Below are 27,602 nucleotides of genomic sequence, written 5' to 3'. Positions count from 1 at the left end.
TTATCCTAACACGTTGATATGTAAACACAGCCACGTCAACTTCGTGACCTAATATTCAGGCTGAGTTGGACTATTAACGTGGGTAGATAGAAATTAGCCACTTTAAAGTAGCTGATACTGAGAGCTTAGAAGGAGGTTAACACATAATTCTATCAGTTGGGCACACTAGTGAGTGTTCGGATATGATGAGGAATAGATATTGAAGCAGGAACCTTAGACTTGAAACAACACAGGCACTAATCCATCACACACACCCGGGGCCTGATCTGGCCTTAAGACACATAATTACAGGGGTAGCAGATGGGATGAGCACATCATCCACAGTGATTCAACAGTAGGCCATTATAAACTGCAAGTGGTCACATCTGCTCCATCACTAGTGTTTTCCTGTTATCGACATCCAATGTTATACTCTATCGCTGCTTTATAATAGCACATATTTCACTCACTAAATCCATACTTCAGGACAGGGGCCACATTTCGTTGACAGAAAATACATCAACAAAGAAAAATCAGCATTTTGTGTCTTTTTTTTCTTTTCTTTTTAAAGGCACTCAAGGAGTCGAGATTAAATCCCAGATCCTCAACTTCTAATTTTTCAGAGTGAGATTTTAAACAGCCTCACTACCAAAGCTGAAAATCTGAAGACGCACTCCTATGCCTAAGCTCAGACAAAGCCCAGCACATCACCGTACCTCAACATGCACTTGGCACCTTGGTTTGGTAATTGCCTTGTGTGGCATGTAGGTAGAAATGTGGAAGTCTGCACATGTACCCCAAACAGTAGTGCACATTCCAATAAAACCATGTATATGTAAGTGTAGAAATGTAAAGACTGTAAGAAGGAGACATGTGACGAAAGACTATGGAGCTTGTAGAAGTGTACATATGCATAGACCAAGCCTGTCATGTTACCATATATTGTCATGCATTCTGCTGCATCTTGGATCACCTTTGGCTAATCGAAGACACAGTCTAGCAATGTTTAATTGTTTTTGTACTGTTGTTGTAAACTCCATATTTAGCATTGGCAATGCAAACAGTTTGGGGAAATGGCACTTGCCAGGCACTGTCATAGTGGTATTAACTGGCCATTGACAGTAGCAGGCGCAAAATGGTCTGAGTACCTGGGCAAATAATAGCAGTGCCTGGCAAATGCCCACTACGTATACACAAACCACAATTGTTGGTTTGCCAATGCTTGTTTTTAACAGGACCTGGTTTATACATTTTTATTGCACCAGTAGCGTGTTTACAGCTCCAAATAAGTCATCAAATATCAGAAGACTGCTTTGAAAAACACTGACATGCAATTCAAGTGCAAAGTTGGATGGTAAGGCTCAAATCATGCAGAGAAGATTCCCAAGAGGAGGTGTTTTGGGTAGGGAGGGGAATAGCCATAGGTATTAGTATGGTCATGGGCAGTCAATAGGTGGGCAAAGAACCAAACAACACCTTCAAGCGTTGTGTCCCTCCTTATATGCCATGTATCCCTACCTGTACTCTAATGCAATAGCTTTGGCTTGTAGGTGGTAGACCAAACTTAAAAGAGGACAGAAGGCACTGTTCAAACTCTGTTCTCAGGCTTCTAGCTTCTCTCGCCAATCTGCCATGCAATTAAATCAATCAAATACTTCCCTGTATTCTAGTCCTGCTCTTGCAAAGCAAGAGGTAAGACACACTTGTTTGTGCATTATTTCCAAATCAGATGTATTTTTTATGCAACATGTTTAAACGCCTTGGTGTAGTACCTCCCCTCACAAGCCGCACGGTTTTGCTGATTTTAACCACTCTTAAATTTCTGCCATGGCCAATATATCCGTTGCACACGTTGTACTGTTTAAAGAGGCGGAGAGCGAGTAACTATAGCACAAGCTCCTGACCACGAGCATGCTATTCAGATCCTATTCGAAGGGACCTCTCTTTAGAATGTAAACTGCCACTGCGCAAATGTATGCATATTTACAATGGCTCTGGTACAAAGACATCCTTTTTAATTTGTATATCTTTGTTGGACACGTAAAAGCCTAAACCAGAATTAGCCGGAAATTGTGACTTACATGAAATAATAATGTGAGGTGAGAGCTAGTTGGCCTCTAAAGGCCAGTCCCACTTCGTGCTGTTAACTGCCAACTTTCATTTGAAAGGGAGTTTCTGAAGAATGCACGTCATCTCTGTTTCTACAGAGAGAGCCCTGCTTCCTCCTTCGCACACCCATCTAAAGTGTTCGTAAACTGATGCTCCCCAGCCTCTTATTCCTGCTCTTCGAAACACAAGATAAGACGCACTTGTGTGCATATATTCTTTTTTAAGAAAGTCCCATCTTTTTTGCAACATGGTGAGCATCCCTGGTGTGGCGTTGCAGCGCACAGTGCACAGTTCTGTGTTCATTCTCACCGCCTTGATGTATACTTAGATGGCTCAGTGGGGCATGCTAAGATGTTATTCCCATTTCTATAATGCGCAATGTCTGAGCTTGACTTGTCTTTTCCTCATGTTCTTCATCAAGTGGATGTTGTGTGATTTAGACAAAACAATGACCTCATTAGGATGTAAAAATGTCATTTTACCACATGTATCGACTGCTGAAGAGCGTCCCTGAGATTGCAGTGTTTCCTCATCCTTTCTGCCAGTGCTGTGAGCCACCTGTGCCAGCTGCATTGAACCTGGAGCATCTCTTAGAACCACGTGACATCCTTACTTCTTAATATTACGAAAAGAATCCACATACATTGATTTATGACGCGCACATGTGCATGCACTCTTCATGTTGACAACATTATCCCAATTCATAGAAGATGCAAGAAATGTAGAGAGTATATTAGACAGAGTTTCCCAGTCGAGCATCCAGGCAGCTACCTGATAAACATGAGCCATGCTGGAGCCGGAAGGTTCATAGTGACATTACGACTGGAACTACTTCTGACACTTTCGAGAATTGGGGCGTGGAAAAATATAATATATTCCCAACAGTTGTGCAGACTGTGTCAATGTGATATCGAGACTCAGAGACATCTTTACACGAAATGTGCAAATCTTAATGCGATACACCGGAAGGGTTGCCATACGTTGATAACTAAAATAGTGATCAGACCTGGAGTTTACTGTATTGTGGTAATTGCACAATTCTGAATTTTACAATATTCCATGTGGTCGAAGATTTTAGAACGCCTCAATGAAATTCTATAGAGCATTTCATGTTTATGTTATGTAGGGTTTTTACTGAATTTGAAGTGTGACACAGTGGGCCACATTATGAGTATGCCGGTCCAGTAACAACGGTGCCGGTAAGCTCCGAGCACGGTTGTTACTGGACCGGCACACTCCGATTTCTGCGGGTGGGTGCCGTCCCTCCTGCCAGATCAGGCTGAACAGCACCTGCTCGCGGATTTTGACGGAAGCACCAGCATTGTTATCAGCGGTGCCGGTGCTTCTGTCTTCCCCATTCCCATTGAGTCCTATGGTGAGTAATTTTTTCCGGCGCCTGGCTTTGGGGAATTACTGGACTGCCGGGGCTGTAGTGCCCCAGTAATTCCCCATTGCCAGGCACTGGAAAAAAACATGACTCTGGCTACCGCCAGGGTCGTAATGAGGCCCAATGTGTATTTTATTGATATTATTCTTATTTCTAATGAATGTATATGCTATCTTTTAGAAGAGAGAGAGAGAGAGAGAGAGAGTGTGTGTGTGTGTGTGTGTGTGTGTGTGTGTGTGTGTGTGTTGTGTGTGTGTGTGTGTGTGTGTGTTATTCCCCAATGCACCATAAGTGACGTGAGTATCTCAGTGCAAATAATGTTTACGTTTTGTTTTTAAAGCGGCACACTTTTTAAACTGAATAGTTTTCCTTAGTTCAGGATGCTGGAATGTTGCTGCTTTAATGATGATTTTGCAATCTGAACAATCAATGCCCAAGCACATGACTTCTTTTGTCATCGATGCCATTGAATGCTGTCATTGATTCTAGTTTGTCCACTTACTGCTAATCTCTGGCGGCCCATGTCCCTTTAGCAAACTCTGTAATTGGGACTGCCACAATGGTCTGTAACTTATAGCCGTAATTAACCACTTAAACACTGTGTAAGGTACGTTTGGTAAGCTTTTGTGTTAAAAAAGTAAAAAAAAAAAAATAGGATTTTCCTGAAACTTGTCAAGTATAGGCCAATATTTTAAAATTGTCCTTCTGAATTACTTTCTGGTTGGGCCATTTGATCGAGCACACATTAATGTTCACAATAACTGATGTTAATAAACCAATTATTCTGGTGGCCTTGATGATCTTGCACTAGAATGAGTGTGATAATGTACTATAACTGTATTGACCATGTTCAACCTTTAAAAACAGTAATTGCTGACTGTGACTCACAGGAATTATTATATAAAACAAATATGTATGATGGATTACAAAATCAGCGTTCAGCCGCACTTAATGATCCCCGTATATCATTTTTTAATTAACAATGATTAAAACTGAACAATTTGTCGACAAGCACCACTAACGTGACAAGTTGATAAATGCGTTAAGACTTCGTATTATAAGAGCTTGATTCGATAATATTGAAATAGGAGATGAGTCCTGCCTTAGTGAATTATTCTGGGGATACGTCAATATTACTGTCTTCACTTATTTAATAGGTTTAGGGAGTAATGTTTCAGAAGTATATTATGTTTAAAGTTTTGCTTTTGGCGGAAACATTCCATGCTAGATCACTTTACTGTTTATGGTAGTAAACTCTCATAGATTTTTCTCATTTAGAAATGACGTATTTTGTTACAATACAGAGGTTATGAATGCCTGCCTTCACGTTTAAAGGTTACCTGGCATGATGTCCTCATTGTCTTCATGTTGGAGATGAGTGGATATCCTGTAATGGCATAGAGAGATGTTGGGCATCATTTACACAATGTTTTGCACGGTTAAAAGTGACGGTGCTGCAAAAGTACAGTTTGTGCTGCGCTAAATGGATTAACCCCAGTGCTTTAAGTGGGGTAAGAAATTGAGGGGGGGCCCTCGTTTGGGGGCGTGGCTTTCATTGTGGGCGTGGCCTAAAAGTGCACAAATCATAGTAAGGTGCGCAAACAAATATATAAATGTATGTGAGCATTTATATGTTTGTATGCGTACTACTATGGTGTGTGTACTTTTCAAGCCAGATTTTATAAACATAGCAATGTTACTTATTTCTATGTTTATAAAAGGTGGCTTGAAAAGTGCACACACCATAGTAAGTTACGCACACTTGTGTGCTTACCTTACTATGGTTTGTGTACTTTTCAAGCCACCTTTTATAAACATAGATATTTGTAACATGTTTCTATGTTTCTAAAAGATGGCTTGACACGTCAACAATTCAAGGCATCTTTTATGAAGCGTTGATGACAGATAAAACAAACCGCAAGGTGGCTTTGTCCGTCGACAAAGCTTTATAAAAGATGCCTTGAATTGTGCACGTTTCAAGCCGTCTTTTATAAACATAGAAATATTTCTACCTTTATAAAAGATGGCTTGAAACGTACACAGTACAAGGCATCTTTTATAAAGCTTTGCCGACGGAGAAAGCACCTCGGGCTCTGTGATCTATCTGCTCAGAGCACATAGATCACTGAGCCCGAGGCGTCTTTCACCCTCTGCGAACCCGCGGGCTCCGTGATTTAATCTGCATATTAGATCACGGAGCCCACAGGGGTCAGTGACCTGGGGAGTGAAAACAAAGGGACAGTAACTTCCTCTGATGACCCTGATGAGAGGTCATCAGAGGGAGTTACACTAACTGACAGAAGTGCTGCCAGCCTCAGCGTCGCTCTGGCTGGCTGGCACTTCTGTCAGCTTGGCCGAATGACGGATAATGCATCCCGCCAATGTTGTGTGGGACGGGGGGCCCCGGCTGGGCCCCGGCTCAGCCCCACTTTCTGGAGACTGCCGGGGCCCGGCCCCGGCAGGCCCCGGCCCACTTAAAGCACTGATTAACCCGATTCACAAATCGGACTTTGCACTGGCCCTTTTTATTTTGTGTTGTGCAGGAGTGCTTTGCGTGACAGATAGCCCAATGCCTAGGAAGGGCCAGCGCAAAGTAAAATACAGAGGGTGAAACATGCAAAATCTCCATTAACTTCGGAAAATGAGGAAGAACCTGGGCGTGGTAAGGGAGGCATGTACAACACACCAACACACCCCATCAAGCGCTAAGTAAACTCTATTCATAGAACATATTGCACAATCTGTCAGACTTCTAAGGAAACCGATTTCACTGCCACCCTGAACATGTCGGAAAGCTCAAAGCGCAATGAAAGGCCACATATTAAAAGTGCTATGCAACCCCAACTAACTTAGGATTGCTACAATGCCGGATCCTGCATTGTCAGCTCTGATCCTACTGCTTGGAAGGCGGCGGAGGATGAGGTGGAGTGCCAGAATCTTCCTACCACGCACCACACTATCTGGGATGCCTGACGCAGAGGTGTATATAAGATGCCGCTACCCTCCCCATGTCATACTAGACGTGGTCAGGGAATTGGAAAATGACGTGGCATCACCCACAATTTGCTCACAGGATGAGCCACCTCTGGTCAAGGCGCTAGTAGCCTTACACTTTGTGGCCACTGGTTCATTCCAACACATCATATGCATCATTGGGGGCATATCACAGCACACACAATCCTGGTGCCTCCACCAGGTATTGCGCTGAATCCTAGCACGTGTACATATGCACATAGGTATACCATGCACTTTGCAGGCAAGGCAGAAAGTGTGCCAACAATTCTACGCAGTTGAACACTTTCCTCAGGTCCTGGGAGCCATCGACTGCACACATGTAACAGTAAACATTGGCATTCTATTAATGCGCAGTTGATCTGTGATGCCAAGGGACACATCATGCAAGTCTATGCCAATTACCCGGGATGCATGCGTAGCTGATCAAGGAGATACACACACATACACACACACACACACATACACACACACACACATGTAGGCCAACTCATATCTTAAGTGACAGTGACCTTCACTTAAACATCACCATATCACTTACTCCATGCACACCCTAAGTGTGCGACAGCATGCCGATATTGACGTGCATATGTCACCAGCCATGAACAATATTGATAGTGCACAACCTTACCTGCTGGTACAGATGTGGTGCTGTGAATCCCTCACCACCTCAACCTAACACTGGGTCTCCACATTGGTGCTTGTCTGCGGAGTACTTATGATCTCACTTGTAATGTGAGAGATTACCACAATTCCTCTTGGACTACTCTCTTTCATTCTCTATGGCGTTATTATTCAGCAGTCTATTTGTAGGTACAATTCAATGTATTAGAATATGGATTTACAGAATTTTTCCTAGGTTCTCTATGGTTAAAAATTGGTGTTTGCTAAAACAATAGCCTCAGTTTTCTATGGTGAAGACACTAACTCTCTGCTCTCTAAAGATGGTTACTGTTAATCCACAAGGAGCCAAGGGTAAGAGCTGCTTGGCTAAGTAAGAATATTATTGTCTCCTAAATGCAGCATCTGCTGTCTACTGGTTTCAGTGGTATAGTATAATTGGGACTGCTTTCTTCATGACAGTCTTCAATGCAAGCATTGGTACATTCACTGAAAACTAAGAGTGGTGATGGATGTAAGATACCTTACCACACCGTCCTGTGTCGCCATATATAAGAAGCTCAAAGCGGAAACCTGAATCAATTCCATGTTGTAGACTGTTACATTAGATGTGGGGAGAGTTTGTAGCTCAGTGCCCGCGGGGGGTCATCAACCATAGACCTAAATTAAGGATTGATCCTAGACCAAGTGTCACGAACGGCTAGATGACCCACCGTGGGCGATGAGCTACAAACTGTCCCCACATATAACGTAATGGTCTAATACACGGAAGTGACTCAGGTTTCCGCTTTGTGCTTCTTATATATTTCCAGTTTGCGCAGTATACCAAATAGCTCTTTAGAGCTTGACTTAGTGTTATCAATTTTATCATTGTAGCTATCAGATGTAGCCTGTGACCTTCTGCCACATACTTCACCTCTGGGTCACAGGAAGGGCACAGCCAGCCCAAGTGTACAGGTCAATCCAGTGTTCATCAACATAATCAGTGATGATTGTTAGATCCTCATCTGAAAAGTGCTTGTTCCTTGTTGGTCCCTTCTCCTTGACCTGTGGCTCTTCCTGCTCTGCAGGCTGGCCCCTCTTGCCCCTATTGGGCCATGGTGGTGCAGGGACACCGGTTGTCTCACTGGCATGCGTAGCAGGTGGTCCCTTCTTCTACTCCCTTCCCCATCCTTGTTCTCTCCGCAGAGTTCTCCAACTCATGGGGGTTAGGGCAAGCTACCCATAAATCTGGGCACAGAATATATGTGGCAACCCCTGAAAAATATCCGGCTGCGCGAAATGCACGTTGTGCCCCCTAACAATCTCAGTGTCTGCGCATAACAGGAAATGCATGTTGCATCCCCTAAATGTCTCCATCTCTGTGCACAACAGGAAATGCATGTTGCACACTCTATATTTCTCCGTTTTCTAGCATGACAGGAAATACGCATTGCTCCCACTAAATGTCTCTGCCACAATGCATGCAAGGGAGTGCACATCTTATATATTGTTGTTATGTTATGTTAAGTTAGGATTTTTTGTACCAAGTGAAGTGGGAAAAGCGAATAAAAGGCTCCCACCAATCCCCTCTCAACCATGGCCTAGAGGATCACGGCCCAGACACCCGCCACGAGAGGAGTTTGCCCATCTCCCAGACGACCAAATACCCTGGTACAAGAACATACGGATGTGCCCACTCGCATGCCCACCCGCATGCCCACCAGCCTGCCCTGCACATGCCGACACCTGCGGCATGGATGAACTCGACTAGACCATCCAGCACCAAATCAACACATCGTTAGAGATGTCATGACGACCTAGCTAACGGTCAGCACACTCGTGCAACATACACACCGGACACTCCCACATCAATCCACACGAAGAACATACTATGACGTAGGCGACGGACACACCCACGGACGTGCATCTTTATTATTTTCAACATAGGCTTCTCAAATGCAGAAACGCAAGACGCATAATGAACTTATCTAAAAAGGCTTGCTCACGCTTCTTCTAAAACCATGTACCATAATGAGGAATATAACGGAGACACGATACTGAGGATAGAGCAATATGATACCATAACCTACAGCGCTCTGCATCAAATGGTTCCACCTATGCACCAGGCCCAAGTAGGCAGCAAGCAAGAGCTTTCATGAACATGAAATGAGCAAGGGTTCGGTTGCTGACCCTGCAGAATGAGCCCAGCGAAAGCAGACAGTCAAGGGCACAACGTTGCAAACTCTCATTCCGCAAGCCGACGCCAAGGTCGCACCTGCAAGATAAGCCAGGCACACAGTGAGAAATGCAATATTAATTGTGCAGAATTCTGCCTCAACCACGGTCCCCACCTCACGTGACCAAGCCGAACTTGATAGGGTGCCAAGCCCAGGAGGAAGAAGGCGTCTGGATTCCCCCGTCTCAAGACACAGGCAGATACAATTAAGCGACTCAACGGACATCTGCGACGGTGGGAGTAGTCGGCCTTCCTGCTTATGAATAAACCCTCACATTGTCTGCACATACCCATAGTGAAACATTGTTGCAAATGACAGGTGCACCGCGAGCTGGGAACAGCGATGGTCCCAGACTGGGGGGCTCGCGGGTGAACCAATCAGAACATGGGACCCTTATCACTGACGCCATTAACATTGACCAATCCTAAGGGGTCTTCATGTAACAATTTTTATGTATCAAACTGAAGGGACAACCCAAGTATACCACCTGACTGACCCTTAACCAATAACCAAGTCTTCTATATGTATGCTATACTAACCCTACCACTCGGGGACCCAATCCTGAGTGGCGATAGGTTTTTTGCTAATTTTGCTAAGGTGACGCAAGTAGCGCGTCACGCTAAGGTAAAAAGGACCTGGAAGCCCCACGCTGCTGAGAGAGTGTCAGGAAGGACGCGTACGATCCTTGGCCATCCCTGCCGTTTTGTTTAATAAACAGCAGAATCACCTTGCTTCTTGCGTGTGTCTCATACTCTATCTCTTTGGGATATACGGGAGGAGTTGGGGCCTCCCTGCCCGGAGGTCCGCGGACGGCCCAGCCGGCCCCGGGAGAATTTCCCCCCGACAAGTTGGAGGCACTGCTGAGATCTGTTTAAGGTCCGCTTTTATTTTTATTTTTCCAAGTGCTCCCGTTGCGAGGAGGCCCGGCGGCGCGGCCCCCTCTGCCTCTAACCCCTTTTGAGGACTACAGGACAATCGCGGAACTGCGAGAAGACCGGACAGCGCAATCGGGATAGTGGCCCTCGGGAGCCGGTTGAGAAGTATCCCGCCCGCGGTTGGCGAGTGTCCAGACGTAGTCCAGACGAGGGGAGGTGGCGAGCCGCTTGGAGGGGTGCACGCAGTCCAGCGGCCCCGCATCAAGAGAACTTGGTGAGTATGCCACGCCCAACAAGCAATGTGAAATCGTGAGGGAGGGGGGAGGAATTGAATACAGGAGGTGGGAGGTGTTGTATAGGTGCGCGGCGAAGGTTTGATAATTTAGTGTTGGCAATGAAGTGAATGGTAGCCGGACGAGTGCGAGAGCAGTCCGCTACGTTACGGGAGAAAGGGGGCGGAGCACGAAAACATCACGTGCGGCAGCTCGTAGACACTGATTGGCCTAGGTCGCGACCACGTGTAAGGGTGTGTGTGTGTGGTTTCCTAGGATTTGGCAATTATTGATCAATGAGGATCCCTATTGTTCGAGCAGGAAACTCGATAGATAGATGACGTTTCCCTTTAGGCGGTAGCTAGCTGGTTGCCTAATACGGAAGATAATTGGCTGGTTAAGCCCCCCTGTCGAGGGGCGTATCACACGCGAGGCGACGCAGCGTGCGCAGTCCGATTATATTATTGATTACCTTGTTCCAGGAGTGACAGGAAGACAGCTGTGGGGTTAACGGGGGTAGATTGCGAGTGTATTTTAGAATTAAAGAATATATGAAGAACTTACCAGTAGTTTGAAGAGATCGGTGACGTCACCAGCAGGGCTTAAATAGGACATCTCGAGAACCAGGCATATTTTATTTTTGAGTGGCGGGGAGGAGAGCTGTGTTAAGGGCGTGGAAACGGAGGTACACGGTAATGAGTTGATCGGGGGAAGGCGAAAGGAGGTACGTGGCTGCGCACGGAGAACGCCGGCCACGGCAAATGCAGAGAAGGGAGGAAGAGCAAATGAAAATAGGACGGCGGTATAAGAACGCCACAAGGGGCACGCAGCCGCAGGGGGCTGCGTGCGCCCCGGCCGCAGGGGGCCGTAAGGGTGTTGTATAAAGGAAGAAACTAAAGAAAAGAATATACAAATGTAAATATTATATTTTACTAATTTTTCCTTAGCGGTCTATCGCAAGTCCCCAAACTTACGGGGCCAGGTAAAGGTACAAGGCTGTATATTGAAAACTGCTAGTGCGATAACCACTACCAAATAGGGGAAGGGTAACAAGTGGAGGGCTACTATGTCATACGGGACAGGATCGGGGGGGTGGGGGAACACCCTCACAACCCCGCTGCAACACATATGTAAAACACTATCACCCCATAGAGAGAAATTGATCAAGTACAGCATAGAATGGACACCCCGGGGACGGACAACAAAATGACGACACCATGGCCGCCTAATGGTAGCTTCGATCCATATACACAACACTCACTATTAAACTATCTGCACAATACATACAAGGGGAAGAAGTTAACGCACCACGTGGAGGTGTTCAACTTGTGGAGGATGTTCCAAGGGTCCCGACCAGGACCAAACGGAATGTTCACTGTAGGGGAAACAACGGGAGATATGGAGATTAAGGAGGAGAGAGAGAATGGGGAAAAGGGAAGTGAAGGAACACAGAACACGGGGAGAGGACAAGAGGGAGGAGAAAAGAGTGATGACTCAACCGAAAATGAAATAAAAAAGGAACAGAGCGACGATATACCTCTAGCGAAGGTAGTGAAAACAGAGGGAGGGGGGTTGTACCCTTTAAGAGAACTAGGAGAAATAGCAAGAGAACCATTAAGGGTGGCTGAGGGGTACTCGAACCCGGCATACAGCCCGCCTCCATATACAGCTACAGGTGGCCACACGGGAGGGGAGCGGACTAGTACAACGGGATCAGCTCATAGGAAGATGCTAGCAGGGGAGGGGAGAACTGAAGAAGAGCAGACTACGGACGTAGGAAATGATGAGTGGGTAGCTGCGCAGATACTATTAAAATTACGAGGTTCATTAACAGGAGAAGAGAAGGAGGTGGTAAGGAAAATGGACGAGGATAATACCAGGGAGAGTGAAATGAAAGGGGAAGAGGGGAAAAGAAAGGGGGAAGAGCTGTTAAGACAAAAGGAAGAGACTTTGGAGGAACGATTAGCAGAATTAAGGGATGAGCAGAATGCACTGATCAAGCAGCTCGAGAGGGGGGAAAGAGAGAGAGCACGGGAAAGGAAAGAAGGTAAGAATGAGTTGGGTAAAATGAGAGAACGAACTGAGGAGCAAAGGAGAGAAGCCGAAAGGCTAAAGGCAGCGGCAGAAAGGGTATCAAGAGCAGTACTGCGCGACAGGAAAAAAGAGGAAGAGGAGAAAGAAAAAGAAATGGCAATATGGAAGAAGAGATTACTGTCAGAAACGACAAGGAAATACGAAGAAGGGAGGATGATAGAGAGTATAATAGAAAGGGAGAGGGTGAGATGGGAAAGGAAGAAAGAAGATGAAAAGATATTGGAAAAAATTAGTTGTGAAGTAATGGAAGAATTAAAAAAGAAAAGAGGAAATTGGTAGAGGAATAGCGGAGAGAAACGAAGGGGAAAAAGAAGATAGGAGGGGGGAGAGTGAAGTAAGGAGGAATGTATATAGAGGCACAGAAGTAGCAACAACATCGGCACAAAGGGGAGCGATTAGTAAAGAAGAAAAGGGAGGAACGGACCTAATAGACTTAAGAACAGTAACGATTGGGGGGAAAAAGACAGTTTGGGGGTTGCCATTTATGAATGACTTTTGTAGTGAGGAAGAGGAAGGAATGGAGGAGGAAGGAAGAAACAGTGAAAGGGAAAGCTTAGATAAACTATACACCACCCGGACAAATAAAGATTCACCATGGATCTGCAGGAGAAAGGAAGATCTGCAGAGAAGTGAGGGGGAGGAGCATGGAATGGCGGAGGGGCACACACGTGAAGCCACGCCGTCACCGTCCCGTCATGCATGCTCCACCACCCCACGCTCATTACGTGCAACATGCCCATCTAAACTCGCGCCCTTCACAAGAGAACTGACACCCTATGCAGGAAGGCTTAGAGACCTCCCTGGACGCAGGCAGGGAGAACGAATACACACGCCCACAATAAGTAAAGGAAATGATGAAAGAAGGGGAAGTAGTGGAGGAGAAAGAGTGGAGACCAGGAGAAATATGGACGAAGCTGACGATGTAGAAGAGACGGAAGAAGAGGAGGGGTGTGAGGACTCGATTTTGTGGAACCCCGGGGGTAAAACGGGACACAACTTAATGCCTCTTCTAGAGAGGGGAGGGGTTAGACCACAATACGTCCCTTGGAAACATGCAGACAAGGAAAATATAAAATGCAGACTCCCATCATTAAGTGGAGGTGCGGGTAAATGGATATATGAAATGGAAAAACACACCGCAGGACAGAAATTGGCAGTGGGAGATGTAAAGGGCCTTCTCATATCAATATTAGGTGATGCTGCGGATGACATCTGGAAGAGAGCAGGCTTCCCCGGGGTAACAATAACAAACACATCTCACGATGGGGCACCATTCGCAAACTGCAGACATGCATTATGGCAGGCACTGAGGGTACAGTATCCGGACACATCAGACATAGGAGCTATTACCTCGCGCAAGATGCGTGAGAACGAAGATCCTGTTGATTATATCCAGGAAATTCAAGAGAAGTGGCGTATGGAAACTAGAGAACAATGGGATAAAACACCAGCAATATTCTATCATATACTAGTACAGGGGCTCCCAGAAGCAGTCCAGAAACAACTGAAGAAAGTAGTGGGGATGGAAGCAAAAGCATGACCAGAAATACAACTGACTATAGTGCATCATTGCAGGACATGGCAAGAAAAAATGAAAAAAAAGGAAGAGGTTAGGAAAACGGAAGAGGCTAAACTAGTACAGAAGAAACTCACTAAATATACGATGGAAGGCGCACTAATAACTACACCTGCCACAATAACTCAAAGCCCCACACAGGTAGTGGCTGCACAAGACCCCTCCCAAATACAATCATCGCAGACTGTAATACAACAGATGCCGCCACCCCAACCATACACGACTAACATGGGAGGAGGATACTCAACGCCAGGAGCTGTGTATTATAATTACAACCGGGGAAGGGGAGGAGTAATGAGAGGGAGAGGATATGGATTTAACACACAACAACAGGTGGGGGGCCTTAGGAATTCCTACCCCACCGGGTACCCAACATACCAGGACAACACGGGAAGCTTTCCATGGCAGAACAGGGAACCACCGGTGTGTTGGATTTGTGGATTTGTGGGCCACATGTCACGTACGTGTAGAGTGAGACCAGGCACACCGTTGTGGAATGAACAGGGACAACAAGAGCTCCCACAGGAACAGCAGGGCATCCAGCAACAGCAGACATTGCAACAGGCAAATGGACAGCAACAACTAGTAACACAACAACAGCCACGGACATACCTACCGCCTCAACAACAGGTAGCGATTACACAACAACCCCTAACACAGCAAGTACAGCCACCTACACAAGTCCAAGACCATAACCTAACCTCAACCAATACCCAACTACAGCAAACACAACTGGGTATGGTGACAGTGTTGGGACACAACCCTTACACGGGAAGTGGTCAATCATTATACCCCCAATAGGACAGCCCACAGACGACCTTGGTGTGTCCCATCCTGTCGGTAACACCTAATAGTGCAGAGGAACCACGCATAGAGGTAACGATAGGTGACAAAAAATTATCATTCCTTGTCGACACCGGGGCGACCCGGTCTTGCATAAGGGAAGGTAAATTTAAGATGTCAGGTGAAGCCATGAACACCCAAGGATTCTCTGGGGCTAGGGAGTTGGTTCCCTTTACTGATAACATTCCCTTATCAATAGGGGATTATGACATGTCAGTCCCACTTTTATATTCCAGGGCCTCACCAGTAAATATAATGGGGAGGGACATAATGAGCAGGTTGAATATGACGATCTCCTTTACGGAGGACGGCATAATTTGCTCCACTCCAGGAATTAACATGCTCACGGCGCGACAGATCATGCAGGCATACTGTGGACAGACAGTGATTAGGGCTGAACCAGTAGATGGTGAACTGTTCCAGTACGGGACAGACATGGCATTTGCATGGATGCCAGGGATAGAGGGAAAGATCTGGAGGAGGCCAGCAGCCTACTTGTTTAGACCAGAAACGCAAGCTAACTAACCAGAAGGAAAGGTGATTTCGGTGGACATAGAGAGCATCATAGCTACCGCTGATTACATTGCAGTGCATGCCCAAGACAGAGAAGGAAGAGCATGGAGGGCAGTGATAGCACTAGCAGAGGGATGTAGACTTACCCAGGTGTCAGATGAGGAGCTCTTCTCAGGTGAAAAGGAAGAAGGTGAAATGGTATTTATGATGAGTGTGGAAATATGGCTAAGGGTGACATACAAACAAGTGGCACAGAAAATTGCAATGGCACTTGAGGCACCGAAGTCCACCCCGGTTCCCTTTTTTGAGGAAGACATGGCAAAAGTACCCACATCACTATGGACTACTAGCCCCTATGACGAGGGGTGCATAAAAAGCATAGGGGGGGTAAGAATAAAACTGAAAAAGGGTGCAATACTCCCCAGAGTAAAACAGTACCCACTATCAAAAGAGGCAGATGAGGGCATATGTGAAACAATAACGGCCCTTATAAATAATGGCATATTGGTCCCATCAGAATCCCCATGCAACACAGCTGTATACCCAGTGCGCAAGGCTAAAGGTGGATCTTGGCGCTTCATACAGGACCTCAGGCCTTTGAACAACATAGTGGAAGCAGAATACCCCAAAGCAGCAAACCCGGCCACAATATTGTGCGGCATTCCGGCAGAGGCATCACGGTTTACAGTGATCGACCTTAAAAATGCCTTTTTCTCAATACCACTGCACCCAGACTCACAAGATCTGACAAGCTTCACTTACAGAAACGCAAAGTGGAAACACACCAGATTGCCACAAGGGTACTGCGAGTCACCCTCTATATTTAACAGAGTAATACAGATGGATTTGGGTAACATTGAGGTAGAAAGCACAGTGTTACAATATGTTGACGACATAATCATTTGCAGCATAAACGAAAGAAGATGCAGAGAGAACTCATTAAAGATGCTGACAATATTAGCTGAAAAAGGTTACAAGGTAGACAAGGAAAAGCTACAATACTGTCAGGAACAAGTACTTTACATTGGACAGCTCATATCCCAATATGGAAGACAGATTGCACCACAAAGAGCACAGGCAATTTTAAAAACACCATTGCCACAAACAGTGAGAGAACTACAGCAGTTCCTTGGCCTCTGCAACTACTGCAGAGCATGGGTGTTTGATTACAGCTCATACATAGGACCTCTACTTGAGGGGTTAAAAGAAGCTAACAAAGGGGAGAAAAAGTTGGGGTGGACAATGGAAATGAAAGAGGCTTTTGATGAACTGAAAGATGCAATATCAACCGCTCCAGTACTGGCCACCCCAGATTATGAACGACAATTTTTCATATTTTCACATTGCGACTCAACAGTGATGAAAGCAGTGTTGGCTCAAAAAACAAGCATGGGCTACAAACCAGTAGCGTTTTACAGCGGTCACTTAGATCCTGTGATGCTAGGTCATTTTCCCTTGCGAACAAGGTCTCGCCGCAGCTGCCTTTGCGGTAGAGAAAGCATCAGCAATCACCATGGGGTGCCCAACCACACTATTTGTGGAACATGCACTATTTGCAATATTGAACAAGCCTAAGTCCACACTAACAACGCAAAGGGCGTCAGGGTATGAGATTATATTATCTAGAGCTGAATTATCAATTGTTAGATGCAGCACAGTCAACCCTGCAAGGTTTATAGCAGAGGCAATTGAGGAAGGAGACTATGCACACGATTGTACAAAGATTACTGAAATGTATTCATGCACTAGAAGGGTTGAAGAGAATGCACTAGAGGGAGGTGATCTCTTGTTCATTGATGGGTCATCAACAATTGACCAAAGTGACGGGATTAGGAGAACTGGGGCAGCAGTGGTGAAAATGACAGAGGTGCCGGTGTGTGTGGCGATGAAGTGCGTACACTTACCACAGCATTACTCTGCCCAAGCAGCGGAATTGGTCGCACTGATCTTGGCGTTGAAGGAAAGTTTTGACAAGCGAGTGACCATATATTCCGACAGTGCATATGTCACATATACTGTCCATTCCGGGTTGTCCAAGTGGAGGAGAAGAGGGTTTAGGAGAGCTGACGGCACCCCAGTGCAACATGCCCTCTTATTAGCTGAACTAATTGAAGTAATAAATGACCCCCAAGAATTAGCCTTGGTAAAATGCACCGCACACACTAATGGAGAAGATCATCAAGGGAATGCAGCAGCAGACGCACACGCGAAGTATGCTGCATATTTTGGCGAGGTATGGAACCCCCCAGAGTCAGAGAGAGGGAGAGGGAGGGGAATAGCTAAGGAGCTGTTAATAAGAGAAGGGTACACCCATCTCCCAGCCACACAGATAATGGAGATACAAGCGGCTGCACCAATGGCCGAAAAAGAAATAAGTCTAAAAAGAGGATGTACAATGTCACCAACTGACGCACTATGGCGCCAGGGTAGCACTGGAAAGATGGTAATGCCACTGGCACTATTGAACATCGCCCTGAGCCAACTACACCACCCAGCCCACACAGGCAAGGAAGTAATCGCAGCACGAATTAGGGAAGATTGGTTCTGCCCCGAGTTAAATTCCTATGTGTCAAATTTTGTCAGCAATTGTCTCACATGTCAACAGTTCACGGCCGGTCACACGCTGAAGGTGATAAAAGGTACTATACCCCGGCCAGAGGGACCCTTCCGACACATCCATATTGACTATGTTGATATGATCAACGTATGTCAAGGAAATAGGTATATGATTGTAGTTGTGTGCCCATTCTTGAGGTGGATCGAGGCAGGGCCCTGCTTACACCCAGATGCATTCCGAGCAGCTAAATTCCTAGTGAGGGAGGTCTTTCCCAGGTGGGGAGTGTGCGAAATATTGCGGTCAGACAATGGGCCGCATTTCACCAATGAAATGTTCCAGCATATCACGTCCTTACTGAACATCAAGCATAAATTTGCATGTGCATATCACCCGCAGGCCAACGGTCTGCGAACGCCTGAATGGCCTATTAAAAGAGACAATTGCAAAAATACAGCAAACAACAAAGAAGAGTTGGCTGTATTGCCTTCCGCTATCCCTATTTGAGTTAAGGAATAGACCCGGCTCCGACCACCACCTCACCCCTCACGAGGTGGTGACCGGACGCCAAATGCGCCTTCCTCTGACGCCAACATCAAGAGCATTTACCGACCACGAGAGTACTGCAAATGTCCTTGGTGATGAAATGTACCAATATGTGTCTTCTTTGATTACTAGTGTGGTGTTTGTGTCTCAACAGCTCGAGCGCACGCGGGGCGGGTCTAAGAGTGATCAACAAGAAGACGCGGATGAAGAATCGGAAAAGCGAAAACTGGGCAAAATTGCCAAAGGCGATCACGTACTACTCCGCAATTTCAATAGAAAGTGGAACAGCCCACGCTTCACTGGCCCCCACCTGGTAGAGGAGGTACCAACGAGAGCAGTAAAGCTACAGGACAAACGTGCTTGGAATCACCTACACGACGTAAAGATCTGCAAACTCCAGACCCGCCCTAGCGTCACCGACAGGGCCATTGGAAGAGCAGCAACAGCAACGCCAACGGAGGAAGGGACTTCTACCGTAACTAACGGCCAAAGTGTCCCCATGCCCTGCCACCCCCCTGATTCCCCAGAGACAACTACCGAAATAAAGAGGGGTAACTACCATACCGCCCACCCCATGGTCACACGTTCAAAGAGTAAAGAAACCTCTACCAGTTGAACCCCAAACCCTCTGCCCATTGACCCCCTTCCCACTGCAATAATAACCCAACTGAAGGACATTGTTTTGCACATACACATGTAAACACGTGAATGTTCTTTTTTTTCTCTCGCACATGCAGGTACGGCGTATTATTGTACTGTTAAGAAAGCAGATAACTAACAAAGTTCACTGCCCAGGAGGAGTAGATGATACCCTCAGACAATAACTACACTGAAGAATTATCGCACCAATTTGTCTATTACATAAAAAGGCCAAAGCACCTGAAAAGGAGGAGGGTACGTGTCCACTACACAGCACTTCTCTTGGCCATAGAGCAATCAATGCCCCACATCCAACCATACTTGCCTGTCCTAAGAGATAGATCGCTTAGACTGGCGTGGTAACAGCTCTTCGCCTGGGCACTGAACGACTACTTGATAGGGAGAGCTTGAAAACAACAACTAACACTAATAACAAGCATATTGAGAATTTTCAGGCGGGCAACTTTAACGTCGCAAGAATTAGCTGCCGGACTGCAGCAAGGTAAGAGCAAAATGCCGGTGAAACTAGCCTCTGTAATAAAGATGATAGGGATTTTGATGATCACCGGGTTTGTGGCTGCCTCTGTATGGCGGTACAATTATGCTATCAATATTTTTGCTGTACCCAAACCTAATATACCCCCACCCCCAGCTGCAACAGGTGTTACGTCAGGTGGTACTAGCAAAATTCCACACAAGGGTAATAAAGTTAAACGCAGCACATACTCAGAGAATAAAGATATTGACAACTACATACAAAATTCAGCACACGTCTCTAACAACATGTGGTACCAACACATGACCAAAATAGGTAAACAAACAACAGAAGACGGCTGCTACGTCTGCTCATTGATCCCATACGCAATGAGTGCTTCCCGAACTTTTGTTGCCACAGAAATAGATGAAAAAACAGCACGATGTATAATATACCTGGCACTGTTCCAAACAAAAGGGAGATTTCAAGGGAACACGGTACACCTGGTATGGAAATCACGAGACACATACCCGTACGAAAAAAACTTCCTTAAGAGTTATTTGAGCTACCACAAGGCCAGTTTACATGCCGAAGCATTCAGATACATAACAAGCGGCCCTGAAAAGGAGAAACGAAGAAAGTTACACTACAGTACCTACCATGTGATTGGTACGCCACTGAAGCTGCTGGTAAAGAAGGATGTTGGGAAAGACCACTGATAATAATAACAGGAAAGGTGTACCTGGGTGACAAATGGGACATAGGAGTGGTTGGCAGCAACATGATAACGAGAGAAGATACTACAACTATTGCAGAGCACAACAACAGATGTTGGATGACTTGGGTCAAGTACGTACCCATGCTAACATGGATAGAGAAGGATGAGGACCCAATAACGATACCGCCGATGACTGCACCTAAGATATGCTACCAACACAAAGGAGAAGTGGATTTAGGATACAACACCAACTGTGCAAGTGTGACAGAGCTACCTGAGGGGGGAGCAGGAACAGCAGTAGTAATGGACCATTACTGGGCCTGTGGAGACAAGGCATACCACACACTGCCCCCTCTGTGGAATGGTGTATGCACAATAGTGCACGTTAATGTACCATCACTAGTGGTGCCCCAGAAACATGTGAATATGGCGAACTTCCCCAAAATGGATGAAGGAAACAAAAGGAAGAAGAGATCTGCACAGCCTCAGAAAGGGCCAGAGAACCGACACAACAGCAACAACACTGTCCTGAACAGAAGGAAAAGACAAGGAGAATCTCTGACAGGAAATTACCTGTGGGGAAGGTCGGAAACAGCACTCACCTCAATCCCGCCAGAACACAGACTATTCAGCAGAGCAGCTATGTTCTTCTCCTCAATAATACATCCTGGACTACAGGCCTACGCAAACGCAAAATGGCTCCAGATAACTAGGTGGGAACTAATGATGACAATTAACTCTACAGTAAATGGATTCAACGCAATAAAAGAGGAATTGCGAGCAGTGAGAATGGTTGCACTACAGAACAGATATGTACTGGACCTCCTCACAGCAATGGAAGGAGGAGTTTGCGCAAAGATAGGGCAATCATGCTGCACATTTATTCCTGCTAACGATGCTGACAATGGTACACTGACAGAAGCAGTATCACAATTGGCCCAGATGCACTCCAAAATGATGGATGAAAGTAAAGGTGTAAAAAAGGACGAGAGCTGGTTTTCGACGCTATGGTCATGGATGCCATCTTGGCTGTCAGATGGCCTGAAGATCATAGTTGGATGTATTATTTTGGCTGGAGCTGCACTTATCATAATAAGGTTTTGGAAGGCCCGGAAGGCACACACCACAGATGAGATGATCGAAATGGTCGGTATGCACCCCTTGATGCCAGCAGATGACGGCCAACACGCAGGCACAATAATAAAAGAGAGAGAGAGGTTGCGCAACCATATCATCACTAATCACCTGGACCCACCATCTGTGAAGCTCGAAAACCCAAGAAACCCAAGGAGCTACATAGGGAAATGGGTATACTGCACACCTGGAGGAACCTGTGTATATATGTACTGGTCATTTGAAGACCATGTCAACCACTATGGACATTTGGGAGGAATAACTAAAATATGGAGAGTGAGAGGAGATAAGGAAAAGGATATGTTTGTGGTCGACAAGTCGACCAGAGGGGGGACTGAAGTGGGAAAAGCGAATAAAAGGCTCCCACCAATCCCCTCTCAACCATGGCCTAGAGGATCATGGCCCAGACACCCGCCACAAGAGGAGTTTGCCCATCTCCCAGACGACCAAATACCCTGGTACAAGAACATACGGATGTGCCCACTCGCATGCCCACCCGCATGCCCACCAGCCTGCCCTGCACATGCCGACACCTGCGGCATGGATGAACTCGACTAGACCATCCAGCACCAAATCAACACATCGTTAGAGATGTCATGAGACCTAGCTAACGGTCAGCACACTCGTGCAACATACACACCGGACACTCCCACATCAATCCACACGAAGAACATACTCAGTGCTATGACGTAGGCGACGGACACACCCACGGACGTGCATCTTTATTATTTTCAACATAGGCTTCTCAAATGCAGAAACGCAAGACGCATAATGAACTTATCTAAAAAGGCTTGCTCACGCTTCTTCTAAAACCATGTACCATAATGCGGAATATAACGGAGACACGATACTGAGGATAGAGCAATATGATACCATAACCTACAGTGCTCTGCATCAAATGGTTCCACCTATGCACCAGGCCCAAGTAGGCCGCAAGCAAGAGCTTTCATGAACATGAAATGAGCAAGGGTTTGGTTGCTGACCCTGCAGAATGAGCCCAGCGAAAGCAGACAGTCAAGGGCACAACGCTGCAAACTCTCATTCCGCAAGCCGACGCCAAGGTCGCACCTGCAAGATAAGCCAGGCACACAGTGAGAAATGCAATATTAATTGTGCAGAATTCTGCCTCAACCACGGTCCCCACCTCACGTGACCAAGCCGAACTTGATAGGGTGCCAAGCCCAGGAGGAAGAAGGCGTCTGGATTCCCCCGTCTCAAGACACAGGCAGATACAATTAAGCGACTCAACGGACATCTGCGACGGTGGGAGTAGTCGGCCTTCCTGCTTATGAATAAACCCTCACATTGTCTGCACATACACATAGTGAAACATTGTTGCAAATGACAGGTGCACCACGAGCTGGGAACAGCAATGGTCCCAGACTGGGGGGCTCGCGGGTGAACCAATCAGAACATGGGACCCTTATCACTGACGCCATTAACATTGACCAATCCTAAGGGGTCTTCATGTAACAATTTTTATGTATCAAACTGAAGGGACAACCCAAGTATACCACCTGACTGACCCTTAACCAATAACCAGGTCTTCTATATGTATGCTATACTAACCCTACCACTCGGGGAATCAATCCAGAGTGGCGATAGGTTTTTTGCTAATTTTGCTAAGGTGACGCAAGTAGCGCGTCACGCTAAGGTAAAAAGGACCTGCGAGCCCCACGCTGCTGAGAGAGTGTCAGGACGGACGCGTACGATCCTTGGCCATCCCTGCCGTTTTGTTTAATAAACAGCAGAATCACCTTGCTTCTTGCGTGTGTCTCATACTCTATCTCTTTGGGATATACGGGAGGAGTTGGGGCCTCCCTGCCCGGAGGTCCGCAGACGGCCCAGCCGGCCCCGGGAGAATTTCCCCCTGACACAAGGTACAGCATAATCAACACCCAGAGGAAACCTGGCACTATGACTGAGTAAGCATTATTAGTGGAAGAAGGAGGATAGAAGAGTAGAGTTTTCAGAGCCTTTCTGAATTGCAAACGGGCGGTCACCGTATGAAGAGCAATGGGGAGGGCATTCCACAACATGGCAGCCTTAAAAGAAAAAGAACAGCCTTCATTCTAGAACGACGAAACCTAGGGACAGCCAGAAGAAAGCAATCCATAGAGCGTAACACACGGGCAGGAATGTAGGGTTCAAACTTTGACTGCAGATACTCAGGGCCAGCTGCATGAAAAGACCTATGCACCAAACAAAGAAATTTAAAATGTACATGTTTTGCCACTGGCAGCCAATGTAGGGCATTGAGAACTGGAGAAATATGCTCCCGATAGGAAACACCAGTGGCAAGACAGGCAGCTGAATTTTGGAGAATCTGAAGGCGGCGTAACAGGTAGTCAGGCTGGGCCAAATATAAAGAATTACAATGGTAAATCCGACTAAGGACCAGAGCTGAGGCCACCAGAGACCACCAGAGCCGGCAGACGAAAGGGAATAAACTGCAAATTCTTTCTGAGTATTTTCAGCTGAAAATGACCAGCCTGACAGACTGAGCTAATCTGGAAGGCCATAGATAGGGAAGCAGACATCTTAACACCCAGATTCTTGATCACAGGAACCGCAGCAGGAAAGGAACCGAAGAAGAGGGCCAGAAAGAAAAGGTCCAAAGGGACGTGACAGTAGTAGAACCCACAACCATAACCTCAGACTTAACTTAATTTGAGTCAATTTTCGCTCATCCAGCACCCCACAGCCAACAAGCAGTCTCGCAGCTGAGTGGCAGCTGAGTGGCAATTTCTAGATGGAGAAGGTCCAGCCGAACAAGAATCTGAGTATCATCAGCGTACGAGTAGCATCTGAACCCATGGGAGCGGATCCGAGTGACAAGAGGCTGGATGTAGATATTAAATTGTGTGGGAGATAAGGCAAAACCCTGAGGAACCCCACACACCAAAGCAGAAACAGCAGAAAGAAAAGGTTAAAGTGAGAGCCGCTGCGAGTGGTAAGAGAGAAAAGAATGGAACCAATAGAGAACATGTCTAGGGAGGGTAGCTCAGGGGCAACGCGCTCGCCTTGGAAGCAAGACGACGCGGTGCAACACAAGTTCAATCCACGGGGTCGCACTTAGAAACTTCTGGGTATTAAGTGCCTTATGAATAACCAATTACATTACATTACAGAACCCGACACACCAGCTGGCGACAGATGACTGATCAGAATGGAGTGATCGACAGTATCAAATGCGGCAGAAAGATCAAGCAGGATCAATGCCGCCACTCCACCCTGATCTGCAATGAGTGTTAGGTCATCAAGCACCGAGACAAGAACAGTCTTGGTGTAACACTTACCTCTGGGGCCCTGCAGGAGCACCTGGTCTGGATCGTCAGGAGCGTAGCCCTCTGTGATGGGATGTGCAATCCAAGCCACTCCCTTCCCACTCTTCCACTGAATGGTATTTGCCCAGTGCGCAGTGCGGTGGGAGTGGTTTGGTGGATTACCACTACTGCTGGGATGATGATGGGACAACTGGTAGTTCATCCTGGATATAACCTATGGGCAAACAAGGGAAGAATATCAGTGCCTGCCTGTCTGCTCTCCCCTCACCTCCCTCCTATGCCCCCCAAAGTTTGCTGGCTGGCTGGCTGCGCAGGCGACCTGGCTCACCTTAGATTCTGTAGGTGGGCATCTAAGTGCTTGGGTTTGCATCTGGTCCAGTTCCTTCACTGGAGATTGGTGGGCCAATCCAGCGGCGGCACACAAGATGCACAGGTAAGTGTTCTGCTACACTAAATGCACAGGTAAGTGTCTCTGTAGTGCTGCTAAAGACCTTTTGTATTGAGGGTGCTGTGATGCAAGCCGCTGACGCAGTTCAAAGGTTCATGGGCCTCATTACAAGTATTGCGGAATGGGTTAACGAGCGCCGCTAATGGTGGTGGCGCCTTTAAACCCATTCCGCAATATTACGAGGTTCCCTTGCAGGACCTGATGTGGACATCTGGTTTTACCAGACGTGCAGAGCGGGTCCCGCAAGGAGACGAGGAAGCTAACAACGGGCCGGTCGTAATCGGCCCATTGTTAGCTCCCGCACCAATTCCCATTTGAGCCCTATGGGGGCTCAAATGGGAATGGGGAAGGGCCGGGCCCGGGTTCACTGAGGAGGAATTATCTGGCCCTCCCAACTCGAATGGCCCGGTAATTCCCCATTCAGGGAACCCAGACCCGGTTTTGGAGACAGCCATCCCCTTGTTAAGGGCATGGCTACCTCCAAAGTCGTAATGAGGCCCCATGTCTTTGTTTTGTCTTCTTTTGCAGGTGCGGAAATGCCGTGTTCCACCCGAGCCAAAGAGTGAGGAGTGTACCTGGAGAGTAGGAGCGCTAGCGAGTGAAGCGCAGCTGTTCATAATCTTCAGCGACTGGTGAGCGGGTTGATAAAGGGGCGTAAGGGCGCGTGGTGAAACTCTCTGGATGATTGCTTACTGTTTCTTTCTTCATTGCAGGAGCGGATAAATGCTGCGATACCAAATCGATGAAGAATGCATTCCTCAAGCTGATCCGGGTAAGTATTGAAGTGGAATTGAAGACCGGAGTTCGCGCAACAGTGCAGGAGTTGGTGTCAGGTAAGCAGAGGCTCCGGAGCTTGAAGCAGGTAAGCGGAGGTCCTCGGTCAGCAGCCGGTTTGCAGAAAAAGGAATACTCAGAGCCTGTGGAGTTCAACAAGAGGGAGCGGTAAGCATTACATGTCTTGCAGGTTAGGATGAAGAAATGCTAAGCACAGGGTGGCCCTGGGTGTGGTTTGATAGCCCTGGGCTGTACCCTGCAACTAGACCACCAGGATTACTGAAAGTCTGAGCCATCTGGGGGCCATCTTGGGTTCTGCCCTGCATCCAAACCTGGTGGCTATCTTGGTGGGGGTTGTCAGTGTTAACAAAGGCCAACCAGCAACCTTTAGTGTCCACACCTTCCCTGTACTATTCAGGCCCTCCTACTGTTATGTGAGGGTGCTCCCTGTATCCTGCTGGGGATCATGACACTCGGCACCACGTCTTGGTCTAAAGCCAGACTGAAAAGCATCAAACAGTGTTCTCACATAACTGCCAAATCAGCAGGGACACCAGGGATACCAACAGCTTCATAAAAAACGGCAGGAGTGAGACAGGGCGAACGTTAGCAAAAACAAAAGGTTCCAAAGTCTTTTTTAGCATTGTTAAGCATGTAGCCGTGCTGCGTGCATTGCATAAATTACCCCCTTCCTCTGATCGTTATACTGCTGCCTCGTGCATGTGTGAGAGACATCTATTCCTCCTTCCTCGTGCCATTTCTTGCCTCCTCCTGCCCTTTATTCCCTCCAAATCTTACCATCTTCTGCTGCCTGGTAGAGTGTGAGTGGCTGTCGACCCCTGTCACTAACTTGGAGTGCCTGGTATTCCCTCATACCCTGTTCTCCTGTGGATCACCTGTCAGGCTTTATGACCACCTCATCTGTCATCTTGGGACTTCCCCATGTCAGTACCACCACCACAGCTCCACAGTTACGTCGTCAGGGCCTAGCGTTCACCTCACCAGTCCCAAAGGGACCCATGTCCAGTACATCGACCAGCACCCCATCACTGCTTCAGAAGCTGCCATCCTGGGTGAGCAGGTCCTGGCCCATTATGATGCCCACTTCAACCATCAGCAGCAGACTGGGATGTATGGGCATCAGAAGATCTGGGTGGATATCATGGCTGCCATCAATGCAGGGGGCAGTCCATACCGTGGACACCACTAAGAACTGAGATAACTTGAAGATCTGAAGCCAGGCAAAGGCGGCCCTTGATGCAGGTGCTAACATGGAGGTGCACCGTGCAGTCCACCATTGGGTGTCTCCACTTTACCTCTGGGCCTTGGAGTTAACACTGCCATCCACGCCCAGGTCCTTGCCCTGCAGGCACGGATCCAAGCTGCTGATGAGTACCCAAAGGGTGAACTTTTCTACAGAGTTTGTGTGTCCTGCAGGGGTATGCATGATTTGAGAAAGTATTTTCTTCACACAGCATGTGTGTTGTCCATTTCCTAACTGGCAGGCAGCCTCATAGCGATGGTGGG

Source organism: Ambystoma mexicanum, chromosome 9 (genome assembly GCF_040938575.1).
Source record: "Ambystoma mexicanum isolate Mex_15411 chromosome 9, UKY_AmexF1_1, whole genome shotgun sequence".
Lineage (NCBI taxonomy): Eukaryota > Metazoa > Chordata > Amphibia > Caudata > Ambystomatidae > Ambystoma > Ambystoma mexicanum.
This window is presented reverse-complemented; position numbering follows the sequence as displayed.